The sequence below is a fragment of the Schistocerca cancellata genome, chromosome 3, assembly GCF_023864275.1.
Source record: "Schistocerca cancellata isolate TAMUIC-IGC-003103 chromosome 3, iqSchCanc2.1, whole genome shotgun sequence".
Classification (NCBI taxonomy): Eukaryota; Metazoa; Arthropoda; class Insecta; order Orthoptera; family Acrididae; genus Schistocerca; species Schistocerca cancellata.
The window spans coordinates 263,685,189-263,708,708 of record NC_064628.1 but is presented as its reverse complement, the minus strand read 5'-3'; the positions used below and the strand labels follow the sequence as shown (position 1 = coordinate 263,708,708).

The 23,520-nt window shown below is 36.9% G+C and overlaps 1 protein-coding gene across 1 annotated transcript in view; it reads right to left on the bottom strand.

The window, feature by feature from the left end:
• Window positions 1-23,520, bottom strand: part of LOC126174912 (RISC-loading complex subunit tarbp2-like) — a 136,996-nt gene that overhangs the window by 43,066 nt on the left and 70,410 nt on the right. The window lies entirely within an intron of this gene.

Below are 23,520 nucleotides of genomic sequence, written 5' to 3'. Positions count from 1 at the left end.
ATTTCTCATTCTTTCAGTGTTCTCTTCATTGAGAATTCTGTATTTAGTTAACATCTTGAAATTATCAGTAGACAGTTTTCCATGTTCGAGCCATATGCCATCATGTCATATATTCCTAATTTGATGGTATCACATTCTGATTATTTCTGCTTATTGCCACGCCATGCTTCCATCCTGATTGGTTTTTTATTTAAGCAACATAAATTCATTGAGCTTACCACATTCAGCAAATACCATTTTTTCTCTTTACTTTTTATTTCTGGGTTAATATCCCCAGTGAAAAAAATTTTGTAATGATGATGTTTTGGAGTCATTAGACTTAAAGTGGAGAACCTTCTTGTGACTGTTTCTTCATCAGTAGCTGGCATTTGGTAAACAGATGCAATAAGAAGTTTGTGAGTGTGAAATACCACAGCAGATGCTTCAAAAACATAACTTCTTGTCACTGAATAAGCAAATTGTACAAACAAGTTTTTGTCTGTACTTTTAATCCAATGTTCAGTCAAATAGAGATTGCTGCACTTAATTTCATCCAGCCAGTACTGGAATTAAGTAACTATACTACTTAAGGATTGAACATTTACATGTAACAAAATTAACTCATTTTCGCTACAACAAGGAAGTGGGCCTAGTTTTTTTATACTATGTTCTGATGTTCTTTGTCATTGCCAAGGCCAATATATCTCTGGCTTTGTCAGGCTCATACATTTCTCTGTTCAAGTTCTAATGGTTGAGACATGTGGTACTACTTGCTAGGGCAGGCCAATTTATTATTTCCCATGTTAAATACTTTTTGGGTTAGTTTTAATGAATGAACTGCTCTAGAAAGAGAATGTAGTACTCACAGTGCTCAAGATATTTGCAAAAAGTAATGATAATCTCAACCAGCTTTTTTAATAATGTGACTTGGGAAAGAAGAGGTAGCCTTATATGAATGGTCAGACGGTGAGGTCAAAGATAACTCAACTAATAGTTCCTAAATATCTGCCAGAAATAGTTATAAAATGTAATATTCAGTATTTACATATATGAAAGTTTCTTTTTAATTTAGTCCCTCAGTAATATTAGTTCATTTACTAAGATCATTGTAATTGGTCCTGCATTATCATGTGGATTATTGGTTGTAGGTGTGTGAACAGCATTTTCACCCTCATGAAATTATAACAACATCTCAAGATATCAGAAGAAATGGAGATGTTCCTCGCACACTTGCAACAGCAGTTCCTTCTGTTTTTCCAAACTGCCCTCACTATTTGAGCAAACCTTCAAGAGAATTGGCCCTGAGGTAAAGAGACAAACTTGAAGAGCAAAATATTCAGGCAGCTGTTCAGGATAGTCTGAAGGAAAGGGAAATATATTTAAAAGCTCAGTCCATTGCATCACTGTGTGAGTTAAAGGCAAAACTGTCAATGTTAAAGCTATCTGATTTCTGGAGTATCATTACAAAACCTACATCTGTATTGTTTGCAAACATTGAGACAGTTCCTTCTCCTGTAATAAAATATGCTGTTCTTGTTAGTGAAGGCCTTGATGTATCAGTATTTGTCCTGAACAAGCAAAGAAACAAAATAGGACTAAATGGGGACAAGGTTTTAACAAGGGTTTCAAGCATTGTTGAATTAGGTAATATGTTAGACTGTGTGGAAAAAGCTGACATGCAGATTAATGTTCCAAATAATATTGAACAAATTTTGAGTTATGTATGTGACATTCTGCAGACACTTAATTTATCTGAGTATGAAAAGAGCAAAAACATACACTTTATCATTGAACTGTTGAAATTACTATCATCAAAGAAAATTTCATACACTCCATCATTCATGATATTTTCTTGTTTATCTTACAGTATTTCCCCATGTGCTTATAGGTTTAATAGAGATTATGGTTTTTTTTGTAGGCCCTCATCCATCAACAATTCAAAGAGTATGTTCTAATATTAACATAGGCCCCCAGAAAGAGCAATGTGAAAATAATTTTTTATCATATACAAGAGGTAAATTTAAATTTCTTGAACCACATGAATATCATTTCAACCTTTTAATAGATGAGATACATCTAAAAGAATATTTTGACTATAAAGGAGGAAGTGTTGTTGGTATGGTTCATGGTGAATGTTTGACAGCAAATTCTGCATATGTTTTCATGATCAGCAGTATACTGAGTAACTTTAGAGATGTTGTCCATATTTTACCAGTCAAGAAATTAACAGGTGATAATTTGCATCAGTGGATCAAAAGAATAATATTTGGTCTTGAAGATACAGGATTCAAAGTACTGTCTGTAATTTCAGATAATAATTCCATTAATAGAAGGGCAATGTCATCATTTTCAAATCCCTCTTCAGTCTCTTATGTATATAACCATCCTAAAGATTCAATGAGACCATTGTTTTTTGTAATTGACTCTGTACACATTATGAAGTGCATTTGGCATAATTGGTTAAAGCAAAAAAATAATTCCTGTATGATTTATCCCACATTTCAAAAAAATGATTCTTGCATACATTATGCCTGTTTTGATACCTTACTGAGGCTATATGACCTTGAACATGAAAAACTGGCAAAATATTGTTATGGTCTGACTTTGAAAGCTATGAGACCAAATAACTTTGAAAAACAAAATGCTAAACTAGCTCTGCAAATTTTCTGTGATGTCACAGCTAATGCCCTTCAAACACTGGGTCCAAAACACTCCTTAGTTCACTGTATGGAAACAGCAAATTACATTAGTTTGTTTCCCAAATGGTGGAAAATAGCGAATGTGAAAACACCATTTAAGGGTAATAGGTTAAACGATGAATTCATGAGCCCTTTAAAACAATGTACAGTAGATGACCCCAAGTATGCATATCTAACAGGAATGTTAGAATGGCTAAGCAGATGGGAAAAAATAAACATCCGATATCCTGAGGGCTCACTAACAAAAGAAACATGTTCGGCATTAATTCAAACAACACAGGCCTTTATAAAATTGTCTGAATATTGTATTAAAGAGTTGCAGTTTTCCTACTTTTTACCTGGAAAATTTCAAACTGATTATCTTTACAATTTTTTACCTGGAAAATTTCAAACTGATTTGCTCGAAGAGAGATTTGGAAAGTATAGGCAGTTATGTGGAGGCCAGTACAATGTTAGTATCAGGCAGGTGTATGAGGTAGAAAAGAAGCTTCGCTTGCAGTCTGTAATTAGGCTAAATTTCAAATCAACTGCTTTTGGCGGAATAAGTATACAGTCCATACAGGATGTTTTCTCAGATGACCCAAATACTGACACTGAGATTCCTTCCATATATGATGAAATAGTAGTCAATCCATCAGAACTTACTGAAAATTCCAGTGAAGATTTGCCTGTTCTTACATATATAGCAGGGTATTGTTGCTACTCTGTTTTGAAAAATACTAAATGTGAGTTTTGTAAAGATATTCTGGTGTTAGATAACATTTTAGATGAACAAGAAATGTATTCCCTAATACAGAATGTAAGTAGAGGAAAACTACTCATTCCTTGCTCTCAGATTATCAGTGTGGTTGTCACTACTTACCTGACTGTTATGAAATTGTGTCATAAATTTGAAGCTGAGTTCCTTAAAGTACCAAACCAAAGAGAACTGGTTTTTCACCTGGCTTGGAATTCAGTTTTAATGAATGAACTGCTCTGGGAAAGAGAATGTGGTAGTCACAGTGCTCAAGATACTTGCAAAAAAGTAATATGGATATCAACCAATGTATTTCTTAATAATTTTACCAAAAAGAAAAATCAAAGCATTGTGAAGGATGCTGTCCCTAGAAAGAAAAACATATTCAACAGAAGTAAGTGAAGCCTGAATTGAACATTAATTGTAAACAGCATGCTGAATTTATGCAGTTTGAATACATACTGTACACACACGTTGTAAGAATATTTTTATTCATTACTACCCTGTATTTCTCTGAAATATTGTGATTAATAAAGCTATTACTTAAAAAAGAATACTGATTAATTGATCAGTAAATGTGAAATCAACCATTGGTCTGGTTCTTGAAACCTCAGATTTTCATGCATTTTTTTGTAAATTTTATTCAAATTTGCTCCAGCTGTCATTAATTTCCATTTTGATGATTTGAAACAAATGCAAACAGTAAGTATCCCACTAGCTCCAGCTATAATACAATTTTTTGGCCTTAATACAGCATTTTTTGAGAATGCAATTTTATCTGAAAAGTTTGTACACTTCTCTTACATGTCCTAAAATTAATTTGTTTTCAACATACATTGGCTTGTTATCACCATCTTTTCCCATAGAAATGTAACCATGTTAGTCAGGTGTTCACCTGCTAGTATTATCATTACAGTGAAATTTTTCACTAACAGAACAGTTTTAGCAGACAAAGACTGTCAAGGTCTAGGGTCAGAAGTAAAGAGCAGGCCCTGTTCTTCCACTTTTGTTTCACACCCTGCAGTTGCTTACTCCAGACTCTTTTTCTATATGAGTTGGGTAAGAAAGTCAACACTGAAAATTTTTCATTTTTACTAATTGTGTTTAAACGTGGCAATCATTTCTGTTTGTGTATCATCACAGCCAAGTATTTCCTGATTTTCACCAGTTTCTTCCTGAAAGAAGGTTTCACTTAATTTCAATGTTATTTTGTCAGCTTTATCTTTACAATATTTTTTGAGACGAAACTTTTCTTTATTACTGAGGATTTCTGTAATGAAGGCAGATGCTTTCAACAAATACAAGCCTTTTTCAGCATCCACAAACTCAGGGCCATTAGACATACTTCAACTCAGTTGTGCCTTTCCATAAGATTTTTTGCTTTTAATTATCAGTAGTTCAGGTTTTCTTTCATTAGATGATTTCACTCTACATGAAATCTTTCTTAAATACGCAAGCTCAGATTGATCGTCCATGAGTTACATTTCCACAACATTTACTCATGCAGTGTAAGTTTCTTTTGAATGGATTACAACAAAATTTTGACCACTTTTTATCCACAGTTTGTCTTCTTAAGAAATCATAGAAGGATAAATCACAATTATCAAAAAGATGAAACAGACAAGAAATATAAAAATTTAAAATTCATTAGTTTAAAACAACACTTTTTTGAGATACCATTATTCAAACACAGTAATGCCTGACAGTGAAGTTTAGTGCTGGAGTTTTCAGAATGTACTGAATCTCATTGCATTTTGTTTAAAATGCCACTACTACTATTTTAAAAGGCTGCTGTATGTATGCTTGACTCGTGCATTATAAGTGTTGCATTGCTGCAACCTGCTCCCCTTTCTCCTTTGCTAATTTTCTTTCAACAATTGATATCTCTTGAAGCTCATTATTGTGTCAATAAAACTGAATGGTTTTGTTTTATTATTATTTATTCCATAGTATTTATTTTCTATTGTGTTAGTTACAATTCTTAAACCAAACAGCTTTAAGACGCTGATATGACACCTACTGAAGACACCTTCTAAATAAGGCAAAATGGGTCTGTGTGCACAAGTTAAATAAAAAACACTTAATGTGCAGCTTGCAAAATGCCTTTTTCTTTTAAACTACTGCATTTTATATACATCATCTGCAAAAACTGCTACCACAAGTAACTTGTTTATTTCATTTTAACGTAACTGTCATGAACCAGTCTGCAAAAGTTGTGATACAGTTGGCAAAGCAAATTGCAGTTAAATAAAATTTATTTAAAGAAACTCTAATTTTGAAATTTTAAGGATTAAAAAATTGGGTTTGGAAGAATTCAGCGTTTTTGTGAATCTAGTAAAGTAGCACACATCTTTAAACTGTAGAAGAAACTGAATAAAGTGGTACAAATTTCAGGTCTGTAAGTCAAATGGTTTTGGGGTTGTGACCTTTTTAAGGTTACAAAGCAAGTCAAAAGTGGCAGAATTTTGGTCATTTTAAAAATTAAGAACTCTAAAATAAAAAGCACAAAAAATATTCAATTTTGGATTTTTCATCATTTTGATAGAATAAAATCATCAATGTTAAATTAAATTTTGTATTGATGGATTTCACATGGAGAGATCTTTATGTTTTCATTATTAAAAATGCTAATTTGTGTGTAGTTAAGAACATGTGTATAGGCCTAATGAAGCCATCAATCCCGTTACAAGTTTTGGATTTGCAGTGTAAAAACAGGTATGTTTTAATGTATTTGTGTGTGAAATAATTGATATAAGAGAAATTTTGTTGAAATAGCGATGTACGACACTAGGAATAAAACATGTAGACAGAGAAAAGCGTTCCTAGAAGCTCCTGCCAGTAGAAGCCGCTCTTGGACGGACGGAACTTGTATGACTACTCTTGGCAGGCGAGCTGCTCAGCGCACAGGCCTTCTCTCTAGGTGGCGTTGGTACAGGGTCGCAATGTCGAACATCAGCAGCATACTCACCTCCTTTAGCCTTGTAAGTCTGCCATCGCCGAACACTGTATTTCCACTGGTCATGTAATGAATTACATGAGAGACAAAGATTTTAGCCCATATGTCTAACTTTTGGGGTTCTATTATTAATGAATCCATGGAAATATAACTGTCTGGCAGTGAGTCTTATTAATTGAGACAGTGGTTTTCAGTTGAATTTGGCATGGAATCCAAAAATTGAAAAACTTTGCGTCCTCCATAGCCAGCATAGTTCTGTGATGGAACCGCAGGTAGACAATCGTAATGATATTGATGCGGCAAGTTTTCACCACAGAGGGCTTGTGGCGCAGCAGAAGTGAACCCATCACGCATGTGCTGGCGAGGCCTTAAATACCAGAGCTTAGTGCGTTTTCACCAGTATCACCTGAAGATGGCCAGAAGACTGTGCCAAAATACTGTGGCAGGAAGTTACAAACATCCGGCAGTTCTCCCAAAATTTTGTGGAATAGTTCTCAAACTTTTTAAAAAAATTTTATACAAAATCTCTGAACTGTCTATGATCACAAACAATACACAAAGTTAAATCTGATAACTAGTTTCTTAGGTCTGAAAGAAAAAACAGAAACAGAAAACTGCTTCAGACTAATTGTTAATAACATTACTTCTCCAAATTAAAGAGTTTAACAAAGAGTTGAATAAGAAATTAAAAGAAGCCTATGCTTTTCAGCTTCTTTCTGGTAGCATACAGTTATGAACTTTCAAAATTTTAGAATACAGATCTTAAAATACCAGATGATGCAAAGCTAACAGCTTTAGAAACTACCATTTTGTACAATAATGTCCCTATAAAAGAATGTTTACAGATTATTAAGGATAACTTGCTGACAATAAGGAAGGCAAAGTCGTCGAACTGATGAAGTACTAGACTTAACGCTAAGTTACAACAATTTTGAATTTAATTGGAAAATTTATCATCAAAAAGATGGGCTCACAGTGGGTACTAGCTCAGCAGATATCTTAGCAGAAATAAAACTTGCAATCTAGGGAACTAATTTTTCCAAAACTATAATATAATGAATGACAAAAGTCTATACTACAAACTTTATGTGAATGATATTCTGATTCTGTTTAAAAGTCATGAATATGACAAATAATTATGCCTCCTTGTTAAGTAGTAAGCACCCAAATAACTTTTTTTTCTTTGTAACTAGAACAGAACAGTCATAGCTGTAGTTCACCAGCTACAGAACATTTAAACTGAGATAAAAAGTACCGTAAGATGCACAAGAAAACCTTTATTTGGTTCACTTTACTGGTTTCAGCCGTTTAAACTGGTAAAGTGAACCAAATAAAGGTTTCCTTGCAACTTTTTATGTTTGTTGAAAAAGTCAGTTGCTGTTGCAGGTATTCATTTTAAAACTGGCATGTTTTGCACTAACCACACATCTTCAGAATTTCTGTAAATTACCAATAACCTCTGTGTTCCATAAAGTTGTGACCATGAGCCTATCCAACCCCTGCAACAACTGACTTACACAACTTATAAAAAGAACTACAAACCATCACACAAATCGCTTCCTGCTATGTTTATAGCTCTGCTCTGATCGATAATATCCTACGAAAAAAGAAAACGAATAAAATTACACCATTTCCATACTCCGGGCAACAGCAATCACTCAACAGTGTCAAAGCCTGATGGAAAATTCCATACCTTGGAAACATTTCAGACAGTGTTGCAAAAAAGTCTCACAGCTGGAGGCCTTCATTTTATAATACCAATAACGTATCAATATTGTGAAAAGGATAGTTGCTACTCACCGTATAGTGGAGATGCTGAGTCAAGGTTAAGCACAACAGAAAAGACTGTCAAACAAAGCTTTTGGCCAAACAGGCCTGTGTGTGTGTGTGTGTGTGTGTGTGTGTGTGTGTGTGTGTGTGTGTGTGTGTGTGTTCTAATGATGACCTGTTAGGCCGAAAGCTTTGTTTGACAGTCTTTTTATTGTGGCTATCTCCAGCTCAGCATCTCCACTATATGGTGAGTAGCAACTACCCTTTTTGTAAGATTGACATTATTCCATTCTAGATTTTCCATTGTCCCATAACATATCAAAATTTTTATTCAGTACTAAAGATAAAATGCAGCCCTTTGCACAGAGTGGTGTACATAAAAAGCAGTGTGAAAAAGTGTATATTGGTCAGTCCAGGCAGAGCTGTGGCAGTTAGGCTATATGAACTTTCAAGGAGGAGGTGGGGGGGTTGACCCTACTGAAAATAATGGAAATCAACAAACATAGGACACAGAATGCCATCCTAGTGTATGATTTCCATTTTCCCCTTTGTTAAATTAAGTTTTTGTTACAAATACTAGATTCAAACTGAAAATTCATTTTATTTCTCAACAATTGTTACACGTTTCTCTACATAAAACTCTTGTTTACCCCTTTCTTGGTTAACGTAATTATTGTAATATTTCGTTATGTAAGTATTTTGTCACTTCTGTATTTTCTATACAAATAATACCTGTGTAAGATGCACATCGTGTTTATCTGTTTGTGATATTCAGTTGTCATCTGGTGATGACCTGAGAAGCCGAAAGCTGGTTTGTGACGAAATAAATATAATTTTGTAGAACTTCAGGAGGCATTTTCCTTTCTAATATTATAATAAGAACTTGCCTTAGACAGCGTAAACCACAGTAGTCACAAAGTAAACATTGAATGGAGTGCAACCACAATCATTAAACGTAAAAATGGAAACCTGAAAAAGAAACATTTTTTTGTAAAAATTCCTTCTATAACAGTTTACTTCTGGAATGAAAATTCTGTGTATATGGGCATGGAGAACCTAACTGGAAGGTAACAGTCAGTCACACTCACCAAATCATGGAGAAAATCTATGTGCGGATGGACTTGCAGTGAACAGGCATATCACACAATACTAAACAATAACTGCACTGTGCACCTGTTGGCTGTGTCAGCGAGCCGCATACTGATCTAACATGAATGAACAGCTAATTGTAAGCACCAAGCAGTGCTGCTAGTTGTGGCTGGTATGTATCAATCATTTACATATTTGCTTGGCCACTGAGGAACCGGGTAATGAAATTTTTCAAAAGCTGGCATCATTGTGTCAACAAAATTATTGTTCTTAGTGACAAGTTGCTCAATGAGACTAAAATCTTTTGAATGCTTCAAAAATTTTTTACTTCAAAGTCCTCTATTAGAGTTAACTTTTTACACTTATTTGCCACATGAAGGATTTGTAAAGAATCTATTGCTGGTTCAAGCCTGCTAATCATCAGATGTTCTGCAAACAAGGAATTATTCTTCACAGCCTGTTTTCAGGAAGTAAGTAAGTGCTTACGAAAACACATTCTACCCACACATCCTGTTTTCCTGATGTATGCATGAGGACACTGGGTGCATGCCAATGTGTAGATTCCTAAATTCACGAAACAATCTCTGCTTCATAGTTCATTATCGATAAGCTGATACTGAACCCAAGCCTAGGCGGAATAAGAGATTCTAACCCCATCCTTCTTAAGGAGGCTTGCAAGCCTGTATGATGTGTTACCCACAAATGGTATAGTGATATACATACTCTCAGATGTATTATGAGAATTGTGGAGCCTACTATTCATAATGGCTAATTTCAAGCAGTGCATCCTGTCTATAAGGCTGGAGTTGCATGCAATATATTTCGAATTATCAATTTCAGGTTTTAAAGATTCATGAATTAGTGGAATACTAGTCACATGATCACTCATTGACAAAAATATCCTGTGTTTATGAGCAGCAGGGTGACATGAGGATCACTCCTTGTGGGTCTGCAAAAAATGTCATATTTAATCAGGGTGTATACGCTGACAAGGAAAAACAATTCCTGTATGTTTCCTGGTTAAAAATACACTTTCTCCCGGATGAAAATGCAATTTTCTATGTTAAGTGACAGTTTACTTTCCCTTGCAATTGTAAAACATACCAATCATTTGAAGGGTTAAGGTTTTATGCACCGGCTTTAAACTCCCAGCGCATTAGTAAATGACCGTCAGAGAGAAAAAAAAAAAAAAGATATTTGATTTGCAGCCACAAGTACACTACATATTTTAATATTACAAAATCATTAATTCGAATTCGACCAAACACAGCACGTTAGTTTCCGAAGCTTTGAAATCGAGATTGAGATGCGATTTTGCAAGCCAGTCATAGCAGATGTCACTATCTTGTCAGCCAATCACAGCAGATATTCAGAGCATGGGGCAACTGATGTAGTCACCCAATAGCAACATCACTAGCGTGACCACACAAATAGGAAAAGTTTATGGTTTCAATTAATATACATAGTGCAGGCACAAGAAAACCTAAGCTATCTCATATAATATTGGTCTCTCAGATTAATAAGCTACAAGAAAAGCTAAGCTTTCACTTATGATGTTGGTCTTTTATGCGCATGTTACACAAAGATGTCCCAGTAAAATTTTAACAACGACATAAACGTCGAGCTCTCTGTGCTCGAAATTCTTCTAAGTGGCTGATCCTCAAAGAGTTAAGTTTTAAATTAGAGTCAAACACAAAGTGATTTAAGAAATTCATCGCACATTCTCATACGCAACGTAATTCATCTTGCATCAAAGAAAGTTTACATTGAAAGTGACACTTTTCAAACCACCATTCGCAATATTTTCCCGTGAATTATTAGAAACATATTCATTTCAGCAGTTGCCAGTGACCCCAGAAAACAATCATTACTGTGCGTACGCAGCTATGACGATGTGGGAAGCGTGTATGCTGGTACGTTTAAAGCATTAAGAGATCTTACATTACGTCATGAAAGAAACAGGACTCCAAGAGCAATGGAATTTTGTAAACCATACTAAAACACGTAGTTCCGCTTGAAGTAGCCATTCATATGTACAGATTCACAACAAAGTAGGCCCCAACCTGATATTAAGCTTTTCAGTGTGGTTTTCGGCATGTAAAGTTTCTTGGTCTACCAGTCCTGCATTATCTCATGTTTGGTTCTTTATTATGGCATAATGCCATACGTGCCAGAAGATGAAAACATGCACTTGAAATCCAGCAAAAAGTTGAAAGACCAATAGTCTGGAATGAAACACTTCATTTCTAATATTGACTGCCTCAGTGGAAAAGATTAATAACAGCCAAATTTCTTTAGCAAACTGACGAAAATAGCTTCATTGTTGTGCAAGGCACTTAATGCCCAACTGTCAAAAACCTGGAAATAAAATAAAACAAAAAACTTAAACTAATAACGTATATTAGCCTTCCATAATTATGTGAATGTATTTTAATTCAATTGATGGTTCCTGGCCACAGTAATCCGTTTTGTTTTCATTTGACGTGAGAGCTGTGAACGAAGAGGAAACAGCAAAATCACTTAATGTAAACACTGTGTGCCAGACGAATTTTTCCGGGTAGCATCCAGCTGCTTGTTGCTATGGCCGGTACAGCCAACAGCCACTCTTCAAGCAGCCAGACGTAGGAGAACATACTGCTAATATGAGACTCAACTGCACTGGCGCATTGGCCCGCTGGCAACTGCTCAAACGAAGCCAATGTAAACAGTTGTGACGTCACGCTCATCACAAGCAGTTTGTTGTTATGAAATATTGCATCGTCTTTCATCCTAAGGCCTTTAACACATTTTGCTGTTGGCAGATGCTAACGTGTGCAGTGTGTTTCATTGCAAATGGCGCATTTCCCTTGCAACTCTGAAGTTTTACTTTATTTCTTTCTTTCATTCATGTTTTATTGCTGCAATATAATTCTGCAGTAGCGGGATACAGTAACATTCTTTGTTACACTATTAGTTTTTAGCAATCAAATTCTAAAAAATTCCGTTGTTCCAGTTTTCTCCAGGATGAAAAAATTCTGGGTTTCTCTCAGTTGTTCCAGGGCCTACACACCCTCTTAACGCACTGTTCTACTCACTGAAGGTTTAAATCTATACAGTTCACTGACTGACTGGGCTCCATTACTTCATGTGTAAAAGATAATTCAACCGGATGGTTAAAACTGAATCATCATACGTATGAACAACAGTAGTGAGTCATTTAGGTATTTGGATTTAAACCTTGAATTAGTAAAAGGGCACATCAAGTATGACATTTTCCATAAACCCATTACAAGTGATTCTGTAATCCATGCAGCCCCATGTCACTGTGCAGCTCATAAACAGTTTCTTTCTGTCCATGTCTGATCAACAACTAGTACTCCAATACATCACGAATCTTTAAAACTTGAAATGGATAGTTTGAAATATATCACATGGCTATAAAGTCAGTCTGGCAGATAGGATGCACCACAAGAAATAAGCCAATATAAATAACAGGCTTCACAGTTCTCATAATCTTACTTTGCCATTTGTGGGTTAACATATCACACAGGCTTTCAGGTCTCCCTAAGAAGGATGGGGTTAGACACTCTTATTCCATCAGGGAACGGGTTCAATATCAGTTTATCACAATGGACTGCCTAGTAGAGATCACTTTGTTAATTCTGAGCACTACAAATTAACATGTGCCCCATGCTCTCATGCATACATCAGACAAACAGGATGTGTGGTTAGAACACATTCTTGTGAGCAAGAAAAATAATTTGCAGAGCACCTAATGGTTAGTAGACAAGAACCAACAACAGACTCTTCACAAATCCTTCATATGACAACTAAGAGTAAAAGAGGAAACTGAAATAACGAACTTTCTGAAGCATTCAGAAGATTTGGGTCTCAATGAGCAACTTGCCACTAAGAACAAAATTTCTTATGACACTATGGTTAAGTACCTCTATGGTTAAGTACCTACCAGCAGGATTGCTGTTTGTACTCACAATTATGACCTCATGCCGATTCCTTTCATTTTCAACTTCATATTTGTTTTCGCTACTATTAAGGCACTATTTACTAACTATTAATTTACTTGAACTAAGTAATCTAAACACTATCTTGTACCATTGTTTTTAATTATCCTTCAATGTGTAAATGTTGGCCACATACCTGGCACAACTAGCACCACTGTTGGGCACTTATGATCGGCTGGTCATTCAAGATGGACAAGTATGCATCTCACTGTCACAACCAACACTCTGTATAGCACAGTTACTGTTTATTATTGTGCAATATGCCTGTAGACCCCAAGTTCATCCTCTCATTAGTTTTCTCCATGATTTGGTGAGTGCGATTATTACCTCTCAGTACAGAAAGTCCATCTGAGTACTAATCTGAATTAGAATGAATTTTTATAGAAATTTATTTGCTCTCTCAGGCTTCCCTTTTTATATCTGATGACTGTGGTTATGCTCCATTCAGTGTCTACTTTTTGGTTAGTGCAATTTACATGCCTAAAGCAAGTTCTTTTTATAAGTTTCTTAAGTCGATATCTATATAGCAGGGGTTGGAAGGCTCAAAGTCACACAACTTTATGTGATATGTATGTATGTATATATATGTATGTATGTATGTTATTAATTCACAGATCTTCTCAAGATGTGTTTCTAGTGCAAAATGCATCAATTTCAAAATGCAAACCTGCAACAGGGACTACCTTTTTATTTGAAAATTGTGTTACTGTTGTTGAACCAAGCTGGAAATGGAATGGAGAAACGTATCTAGAACAGAACTGCTCTGTTAGTTACCTAGGTGTGGTTACCACTGGGGAAAAAAAAAACATGCACGTGTATGGACAGTATTGTGAAAAGGATAGATTGCTATTCACAATACAGAGGATATGTTGAGTCGAGGAAAGCACAACAGAAAGATTGCTACACATGTGGGATGAACCCATTACCACACCAGACTGGAAAAAATGAACTACATCCTTTGCCAGAGCTTTGATTAACTATCATCATGTACTGAAACGAGGGACATCCTACCCAAAATCCTTCCCACTCCACCTAAAGTGGTGTTCCATCACCCACACAACCTTCATAACATCCTAGTCCATCCTTACGCCACTCCAAATCCTAATCCCTTGCCACACAGATCATATACCTGTGGAAGACCCAGGTGCAGGACCTGTCCTATCCAGTCCTGTCACGGGCATATCCTAAACCATCAGAAACAAGGACAACTGAGAAAGCAGCAATGTCATACACCAGCTCTGCTGCAATCATTGCACAGCCTTTTATATTCATATGACCACCGACCAGCTGTAAACCAGGAAGAATGGCCACCGCCAAATTGTGACCAAGAGCAAAGTAGACCACCCTGTGGCATAGCATGCAGCTGAACATAACACACTTGATTTTAATGGCTGTTTCACTGCCCAAGACATTTGGATCCTCTCCTCCACCAATAGCTTTTCTGAACTGCACAGATGGCAGTTATCCTTACAAGACATTCTCTGCCCCTGAAATTATCGTGTCCACAACCTAAAGTAACATACTGTCCCCTCCACTCAACAGTTTCCATACCCTCTGTCATATCATCTCCTCCCTATTGTCGTCTCCCATATCACCCATTCTCCACGTGCTGATCTGTGCCAATGCAGCCATCCATCTTTCTCCGCAGCCCCACAGCCCCTCGACACTGAATCTGTTGGCAGTCTAGTCCCTGCACGCTCCACCAGACTTTATACTCCAATCTGCAGTTTTCATTGTTTGAATCTTCAAATGTGATTACCTCAAATTACCACAGGAAAGAGAGAGAGAGAGAGAGAGAGAGAGAGAGAGAGAGAGAGAGAGACTATTCTATTTTGGATTCTTTATTCCATTATTTTCTGGTCATCAGGACTTCTGATATCTTCCACATAGGGTACTTAACAACTGTACAACATAATAAAGGATGTCAGATTTAATCTGAGTACCAGTGCGATGTGAGCCTATTTTCAATGCACCTCCACTATGTCGTTATTTTTTAGGGCCTTATATGCTTGCGTTTCAAAACCGTATCTAGTTTTTGGGTGGTTTAAAACATGGCCTTTCTAATGAAAACAGCTTAAGAGTTTGCAGAACACTTGTAAAAGTTGATCAAAAATAGCCGTTTTGGGATTTTTAAAAAATTGTCAGCTTTGCCCTCAATTAGTAAATTATTGGAAAATATTAGGAGAATGAAACGTTATATTCTGAGACTTTGTATTGGTACATTGTCATGTGCAAAGTTTCAGGTGTATCCTGTAATTACTTTCTGAGATACAAAAAGCTGAACTTCACATTTTTTGTGCACATAATTTTTCAGTCGACTTTGCTTCAAATTATTGATATGCAAATCATTCTTCAAGATTTTATTATTATTATTATTATTATTATTATTATTATTATTATTATTATTATTATTATTATTATTATTATTATTATTTTGCTTAAGAGAGCACAAGAAGTTGTACAAGATCGTAAATTTTTATTTTCTCCAAGAAAATATTGCTGGAGATGATATGTCTCAAAGTTGCTGAAAACTCACTGGGGCACTGTTGATAGCTGTATTATGGGGTCACACAAATGACTATATCTCTGCAAGTATTAAACTAGTGAAAATAAACATTTTTCCAATGTTCACTGGGTACATGTGCGAATGATCAAATAAAAATTTCAGCAAAATCCACGATGGTCATGCAGGAACTTTTTTCCAAAATTAGACCACTTTGCACAGAACGGCCCTGCTGCATCTCCAGTGTACACAATTTTCTGAAGTCAAAGTGTCCATACTGAAGACAACCTTGTAAAGGTAGTCCATTACGGAAAGCCATAATTCCATGACTACTGATCTCACTAGCAGTCTTCCACAGACATTGCGATCCACATTGCAAGAAACAGTCATTAAGCAGCTGCTGTTCAAGAGTGTGTGCTCAAAAAATTTGATACCTAAACACAAAGTAAATCACTTTATGAGGTTCACTGACATTTCTGCAGCAGTATCTTTATGATGGCAAAGAATTCCTCCACAGGAATGTCACAGGTGATGAGACATGGGTTGCTCACTTTACCCCAGTTATCTTGCTCCCATCTATTTCCATTTCATCTTGCACCTTTAGAAATTCTTGTGCTCTAGACAATATTTTCACAATGATGATGAGCTGAAGACAACTGTCATGTGCTGGTTCCATTCCCAGACAGTAAACTACTATGGCACAGGAGTACATAAGTTGATCCCACAGTATTACGAGCATTCAAACATTGTTGTATCTGTTGCCAACTAAGTTTTTCATGTAACTATGTTTTCTTCTTTTTTAAAAAGTAAAGAAGCCTCATACCAGCAAAAAGGTTGGCTAGAAGACTTCAGTATAAGGACATTTTAAAAGCTTTGTGGTTGTGTTTATATTATTACCATACACTCTCCACAGCTGCCTTTGTTTGAACACAGCCTGTTGGGTGTACGATGTCTGTTTTGCCTAGCCCAGCTCCAATTTCAGCGACTTCCTTGCGTGAAGCTTCACTGTAGATTACCATCAGCTGTTTATTTTTATGCTCAGTGGTACCAGTTTCGATCAGCAGACCATTATCAAGCCAAAGCAAAGCGTAACCAACTTATTACAACATTTGAAGTGAACAACTTGATATGCACACAAAATGTATGATTGGCTTGTGTGTATCTCCTACATTTACTTCAAACAGCGAAAAATCCAGGATGCAATGTAAGAATATTATGAAAAGGATAGTTGCTACTCATCATATAGCAGAGATACTGGGTCACAGATAGCACAAGAAAAACACACTCACACAATAAGCTTTGGCCAACAAGAACTTTGTAAAACACACACACAACACACACAACACACACACACACACACACACACACACACACATGACCATAGTTTCTGGCAGCTGAAGCCATCTGTCAGGATTGAGGTAGTGTGTGTGTGTGTGTGTGTGTGTGTGTGTGCGAGAGAGAGAGAGAGAGAGATGTTTATTTTTGACACAGGCCTTGTTGGCCAGAAGCTTATTGTGTGACAGTCTTTTAGTTGGGCCTACCTGCGACTTAGCATCTCCACTATATGGTAAATAGCAACTATCCTCTTCATAATATTCCTACATATCTTTGTCTTTTGGAGATTATTTTGAAACAGAAGCTATGTTTTTCTACCCACATCGAAGTTGTTCACTTCAAATGTTCTAGTGACACGCTGATTAAGCTTTGCTTCACCTTGATAATGGTCTACTGATTGAAACTGGTAGCACTGAGCTTTAAACTAAATGGGTGAAGGCTATCTACAATGATATTTCACAATTATTTGACAGCTGTTAAGCCCCACCTTATAACAAATTGAAACTTATTTGCATCCTCTGTCTGAAATGAGTATCCAAATCATGTTGTGGTCACTGGAGCATGAACCTTTTATCACCTCCCTCTGACTTATGCCTGCAAGGGAATGAGAGAGTGTAACAAGAATGTAATACCTGACAATGGCCCTTAACAATGCGGCCAAGCGGTTCTAGGCGCTTCAGTCTGGAACCGCGCAACTGCTATGGTCGCAAGTTCGAATCCTGTCTCGGTCATGGATGTGTGTGATGTCCTTCGTCAGTAGTACTAAGTTCTAGGTGACTGATGACCTCAGATGTTAAGTCCCATAGTGTTCAGAGCCATTTGAACTTGCAGGCCTCCCAACATCACAAAGCCGTTCAAAAGCTTGACAACTGAGACAAGAGGTACTACAACAGAACCTTATATGGCCTAAAATCTCCACAAATAAGAAATGGTTAAAAGAATTGTAGGATGAACACCTGAAGCCTCACTTCTCCTCAATCTGATAAATTATTAAAAATAAATAAATAAATAAATATAACAATTACCGCGCATGGCACGTCCACTGTCATGGCCACTGCTTTAGCTGGCATGCGATATTTGACAAACTCTCAACAGCAGCTGTGGCAGTGAAAGGAAAATGGTTGGGAGGTAGATATTGTTAATAAAACGGTCTACTTATTGCTCAGCTGTATCTATATTCATTATATCTCCGCCTGCACCAAGGTAAACTTTCACTTGTGCTGCATTATTATTCCCTCCTGTTGTTGCTTTCCCATCCCAGTGTACCCCTTGCCCCTCACTTTCCTTCTCCCACTCTACTTGTTTAACAGTCTCTCTGTTGCGCCCTTCTGCATCTCACCATATGCACTATATGGTGCGTAGCAATCTATCCTTCATAATATTGTCTGTATAACAATAAAGAGTTTTCATCTTACACACTCTGTGGAGGAGTGAATGAAGAGCGCTGTGCAGAATGAATCTTTAAATCATAAGTGATTATGACAGAATTATCACAAACCTGATATTGTGCAATTATGGAGTACATCATATACACTATGTGAATGGCATAATGCAAAAATGCCGATATTTGCATCAAGAAAATACTATCTTTAATCCTGTCCTTCATAAACAAAGTTATTTTTATTTTAATTTTTTTTTGGCAAAATACATTAGTTTATTTAAGGCTTATGACTCACGTGACATACCTAATTACATGAGTGCAAATACAATGCTCATGGGTCATGGGTCATAGTTTATCTCAGTTACTTAGGGCATAGCTTGTTTTGGAGCTGGGAGATAGTCTGCCTTGACTTAACACTTTGAATGTCAAAGTTTCAATCTATCATTACTCCCTATTGGTGCCAGTACTGTGAGAGCGCCAATTCATCGGTACTCTGATTGCTTTTGTTTAGCTTGTGAAATTTACCTCTAGATGTCGCTAGCATGCTCAGCACTGATGCCCAACATGTTTATTTCTATGCACATTGACAGTTATCGACTTCTGAGTGTCATTACAGGGAAATAGTGACAATCTATAACTCTGCTACTACATTGTTAATTTGTTGACATCATGCTTCGTAATAGTTGTCTACATTTTGTTATGTCATCCGACATTTTTGTTTTTGTGCAGTACAGTTGTTTCATATTGTTTTCATTTTTCTTTAAGTTCAATGTTTTCAGTTTGTATATTTCATTCACTTTTGCAATTTGTTTTTTTAAAAATGTGTCCAACAATGAAATTTGTGAGTTATTCCAAAACAGTAGCTATACAGAGCATTTTGTGAATGCAGCAGTGGTTCAGAAAGTGACAGTGATGTTCTAGCTGGAATACAGATGGAAAGTGAAGACAGAATGGCAAATACGCAGTACACTGAAGTGACTGTACCTGAAACACCACAGCCACTACCACTTCAATTTCATGAGGTGCCTGGACCAAAGCATATGCCAACACTAGGATCTACTGCACCTGAATATTTCAATTTGTTTTCCACTACTGTATTACCTCAACTGGAAATGGAAATGAAGTCCCATGCTTCTTAACAGAGCATACGGGAATAATGCGGGAGACCCGCACCGCCGTACTAGGCAAGGTCCTAATGGAGTTGGTTTGCCCTTGCCTTCCTTCGACCATAATGGGGATGAATGATGATGATGAAGATGACACAACAACATCCAGTCATCTTGGGGCAGGTGAAAATCCCTGACCCCGCCGGGAATTGAACCCAGGACCACGTGCTGGGGAAGCAAGAACGCTACTGCGAGACCACGAGCTGCGGACCTTACTTCAACTGTCACACAAAAAAATTCATCTACGCAATTTACATTGAAACATGCTGCTACTTTGTCCAGCTCATACAAAAAATGGAAGAATGTCACGACCGACGAGGTAAAAGGTTTCATTAGCACACTTACTGAATATGAGACTCAATGAAAGACCAACATCCTCTTCATACTGGAGCACAAAACCATCTAATGCTTTTCCATGGTTTGGTAAAGTGCATTGTGCTCGAAAACACAAGTGTTACGTGATAACTACATACATCAGTTAGATTGTAATGTACTTACCAATTATTACAATTATTATTTCTGCAAATAATATTAAAAATTTCATTCTTTCTATGTCATTTTATTTGGAAATTTGTATAGATTTTATGGATATTAGTGAGCTTTCTTTAAAATCACGTGTAGTGTTAATTACACAGAAAGAAAACCAAATTTAATTTATTTAAAAAAATACTTTTTATTTCATCACTTGTAAACAATTAACACAGCAACATGGCAATCTGGGTACATCATAATAAACTACATACTTTTGTGGGTAAGTGGTATTTTTTCATAGTTTTAAATCCAATGCAGCATGATGTAAGACAATTTAAGTAGAACACTGCACGGCAGTTTAAAGATATTTGACATTTTTATCATCCATCACTCAAAACAACTGACTGCAAAAGGGTTAAGTATCAAGGAGACAGGATCTAATTTTCAGAAAGTAAGAATGTACCAGGAGTGGCTCTGAACGTGTTTATGAAAGTTTATTTGGTTTTACCTTTTTTATTACTTGTCTTAACATCACATGGCACGATTTTGATTAGACACACTAGTTTGATAATGACTAAATAAATGTGTAATATTTTGGTTCCTCACAATTAATTGCTGAATACTGTGTGAACATTTGACTACCATCAAACAGACTTTGTTGTGATTTCTTATTAGAAAGTTGTTGGTTCGATACAGATACTGACTGCTAAAGAGTGTTTCATATGAATGAACCGAAGAGTGAAGGAATAGATGAACATGTAGAATGAACTGTGCATCAGATATGTATCCTTGTTATAGTATGGATTTGTGGCAAATGTGTGGAACTTTTCTATTTGCAAACACGTTTCGGTTATTTTCCCAAGCACCTTCCTCATGTAGTTATTGAACCTAGACATTACGTGCAGAACAAACTATCAACAGATTAACAGTTAATAAAATACAGTCTAGGGACACACACAACATAGCCAGTTTCCAGCAGTTTTTCTTCACTAAGAAACTCTATCAGGCTGAAGGCATGTGGAGATTACTGTGGTAAGTGAACAATGAGCATAAACTCAACCACACCACCAGCAGCAGCCCAAATGTCTGGTAGTCTCACCGTACCAGATATGGGCTGGAAGATGGATACTGCAGGATAGTACAATGCATATCAGCCAATGCCTATTGTATTATTGCTGTAGTCAGGGGACACTGTCCTGAAGAAGCAACAGAAATCTTATGCAAGTGCCACAACTTTCTAACTGGATGGTAACTTAAACTTCATGATGTAGATCGCATTAATAGGCAGCACAAATGGCTTGATGCACCTGACTAACTCAACCAAAAGAATGCCTTTGTATTATCACAACAATGTTATTATGATGTCCTCAGTGCACAGGTATGGTTTGGCTATGAGTGTTACCACGTCACCTCTTCTTTGCCACTCCACAATTTGAGGGAAGAAGACTTTTGGAATCCCTAATCATCCTAAATGTTGTAAATAGTCTTCACGGGTTTGCCACTGGATCACGTTGTGCAAATTCTACAATATTTGCTCGGAGCAACTATACGACATCTTCAGGTGTTTCAACCTTGCTGGTGGCTAGGAACCACTGGTGGTATCCGCACGTAAATGCCGCAATTCTAGAACACGTGCACGAAGAATGTGCAGGCGGTAGTGCATTACATATGTTAGTTCATAGAGCAAATGTGGTATCTGATCCTGTATGCACGTCGAGTGAAATACAACATTTGGAGACAGTGTTCCGACAAAACGGTTATTCTGAGAGATACGTAATGCATTCAGGCCCAGGTGAGTTCCATCTCTGCAGCAGAATTAAGATTCGAAGACACCCATCACTTTGGCCTTTTCGTCATATTTTGGTGCCATGTCGTCAAGAATCTGAAGAGTTTTCAGAAGATATGGCATTAAGTGTGTTTTTCAAGCATCTGCAAAACTGAGAAACCTGTTGGGTTTGGTTAAGGAAGATCTTGGCCTGAGGAAATGTGGTGTGTACAAGGTTCCCTGTCAATGTGGGGCAGCATATATAGGCCAGACATGTCTCACAGTACAAGAATGCTGCGATGAACATCAGCTTCATACATGCCTTCGCCAACCTGATCAGTCGGCAATTGAGGAACACTGTCTAAATACAGGACATCGCATGATTCATGAAAAGACTGAAGTCTTACCCCCGGCATCATCTTTCTGGGATTGTGTCATTAAGGAAGCAATACATATACGTACAGCTGATAATCTCATCAACAGGGATACAGGATTTCAACTGAGCACAGCCTGGACCCCTGCATTGGCTGCTATTAAATCACGACACAAAAATCATGGTTTTTTGATAACAAACCATCATAACATTGGTCTAGTATGGTCTTGGGTGGGTAACGTCTGGCCACACTGTTAGTAAATGCAGCGTACAGTGCATCCGCACGAGAGCCGCTCTGCAATTTTTGGTAGGGGCGTTTGAATATGGTGCCATCTATCTACAAATCACTTGTGCATTCACGATTTCAGCACCTCCGCATTCTTCACACGCGTCTTCTACAAACCGGGCATCGGTGTATGGATACCATCAATCGTACCTAGCCACCAGCAAGATTGAACCACCTGAAGATGTCATACAGTTGCTCCGAGGAAATATTGTGGAATTTGCACAATGTGATCCAGCAGCAAACTCGTGAAGACTACAACATAACTGCCAGCAAAGCTTGAAGAGTCACATCCTAAATATTGTCTGAACACTTCAATAGCTGATTTAAAGGTTCAAAAGTATTTCAAATACAATGAAATGTCAATCACCATTGACAAGCTCACAAATAGCTTCAATGGCCTGTGTTGTGATGCTGGTGTCCGAATGGCAAGAGTGGATCATGTTTTGAACACTCACCCTGTTTGATGTGATTAAACTAGTACTTCGCTAGGGTAATGAAGGAGTACTTCTCCAAACTGTGCGGTAGTAAATTTCATGACAATGTTTATTCTAATATGGTGTTCAACTGTGGGCTGAGAGCAACGCTCCCAAGGTCAGTGCTCCCAAATATCCATTTCCACATTATCTGAAAACCTTTAACACCCCCATACACGAACTGGGCATTCAATGCGAAAAGGCTCACTGATTCAAATTTGTAGTGGTGTGTGTGTGTGTGTGTGTGTGTGTGTGTGTGTGTGTGTGTGTGTGTGTGTGTGGTGGGGACTACAGTAATATGTAAATTTGGTGGCTGTGTGTGGCACAAACCTTTCATGTATTGTGGACAGTGAAGTAACCAACTTGAGAATGCATACTTCAAAAGTGAATATTTTAAAAGGATAAATTTCTCAATCATTTTTAGTTTTTGCTTTGCTACTGTTCACACCTCAAATCCTAAAATAAACCAGTAAATTTCATAAGAATGCTATGACTGATATCAGTTTAAGTAGCCACCATATGACTCCTATTTTTTTA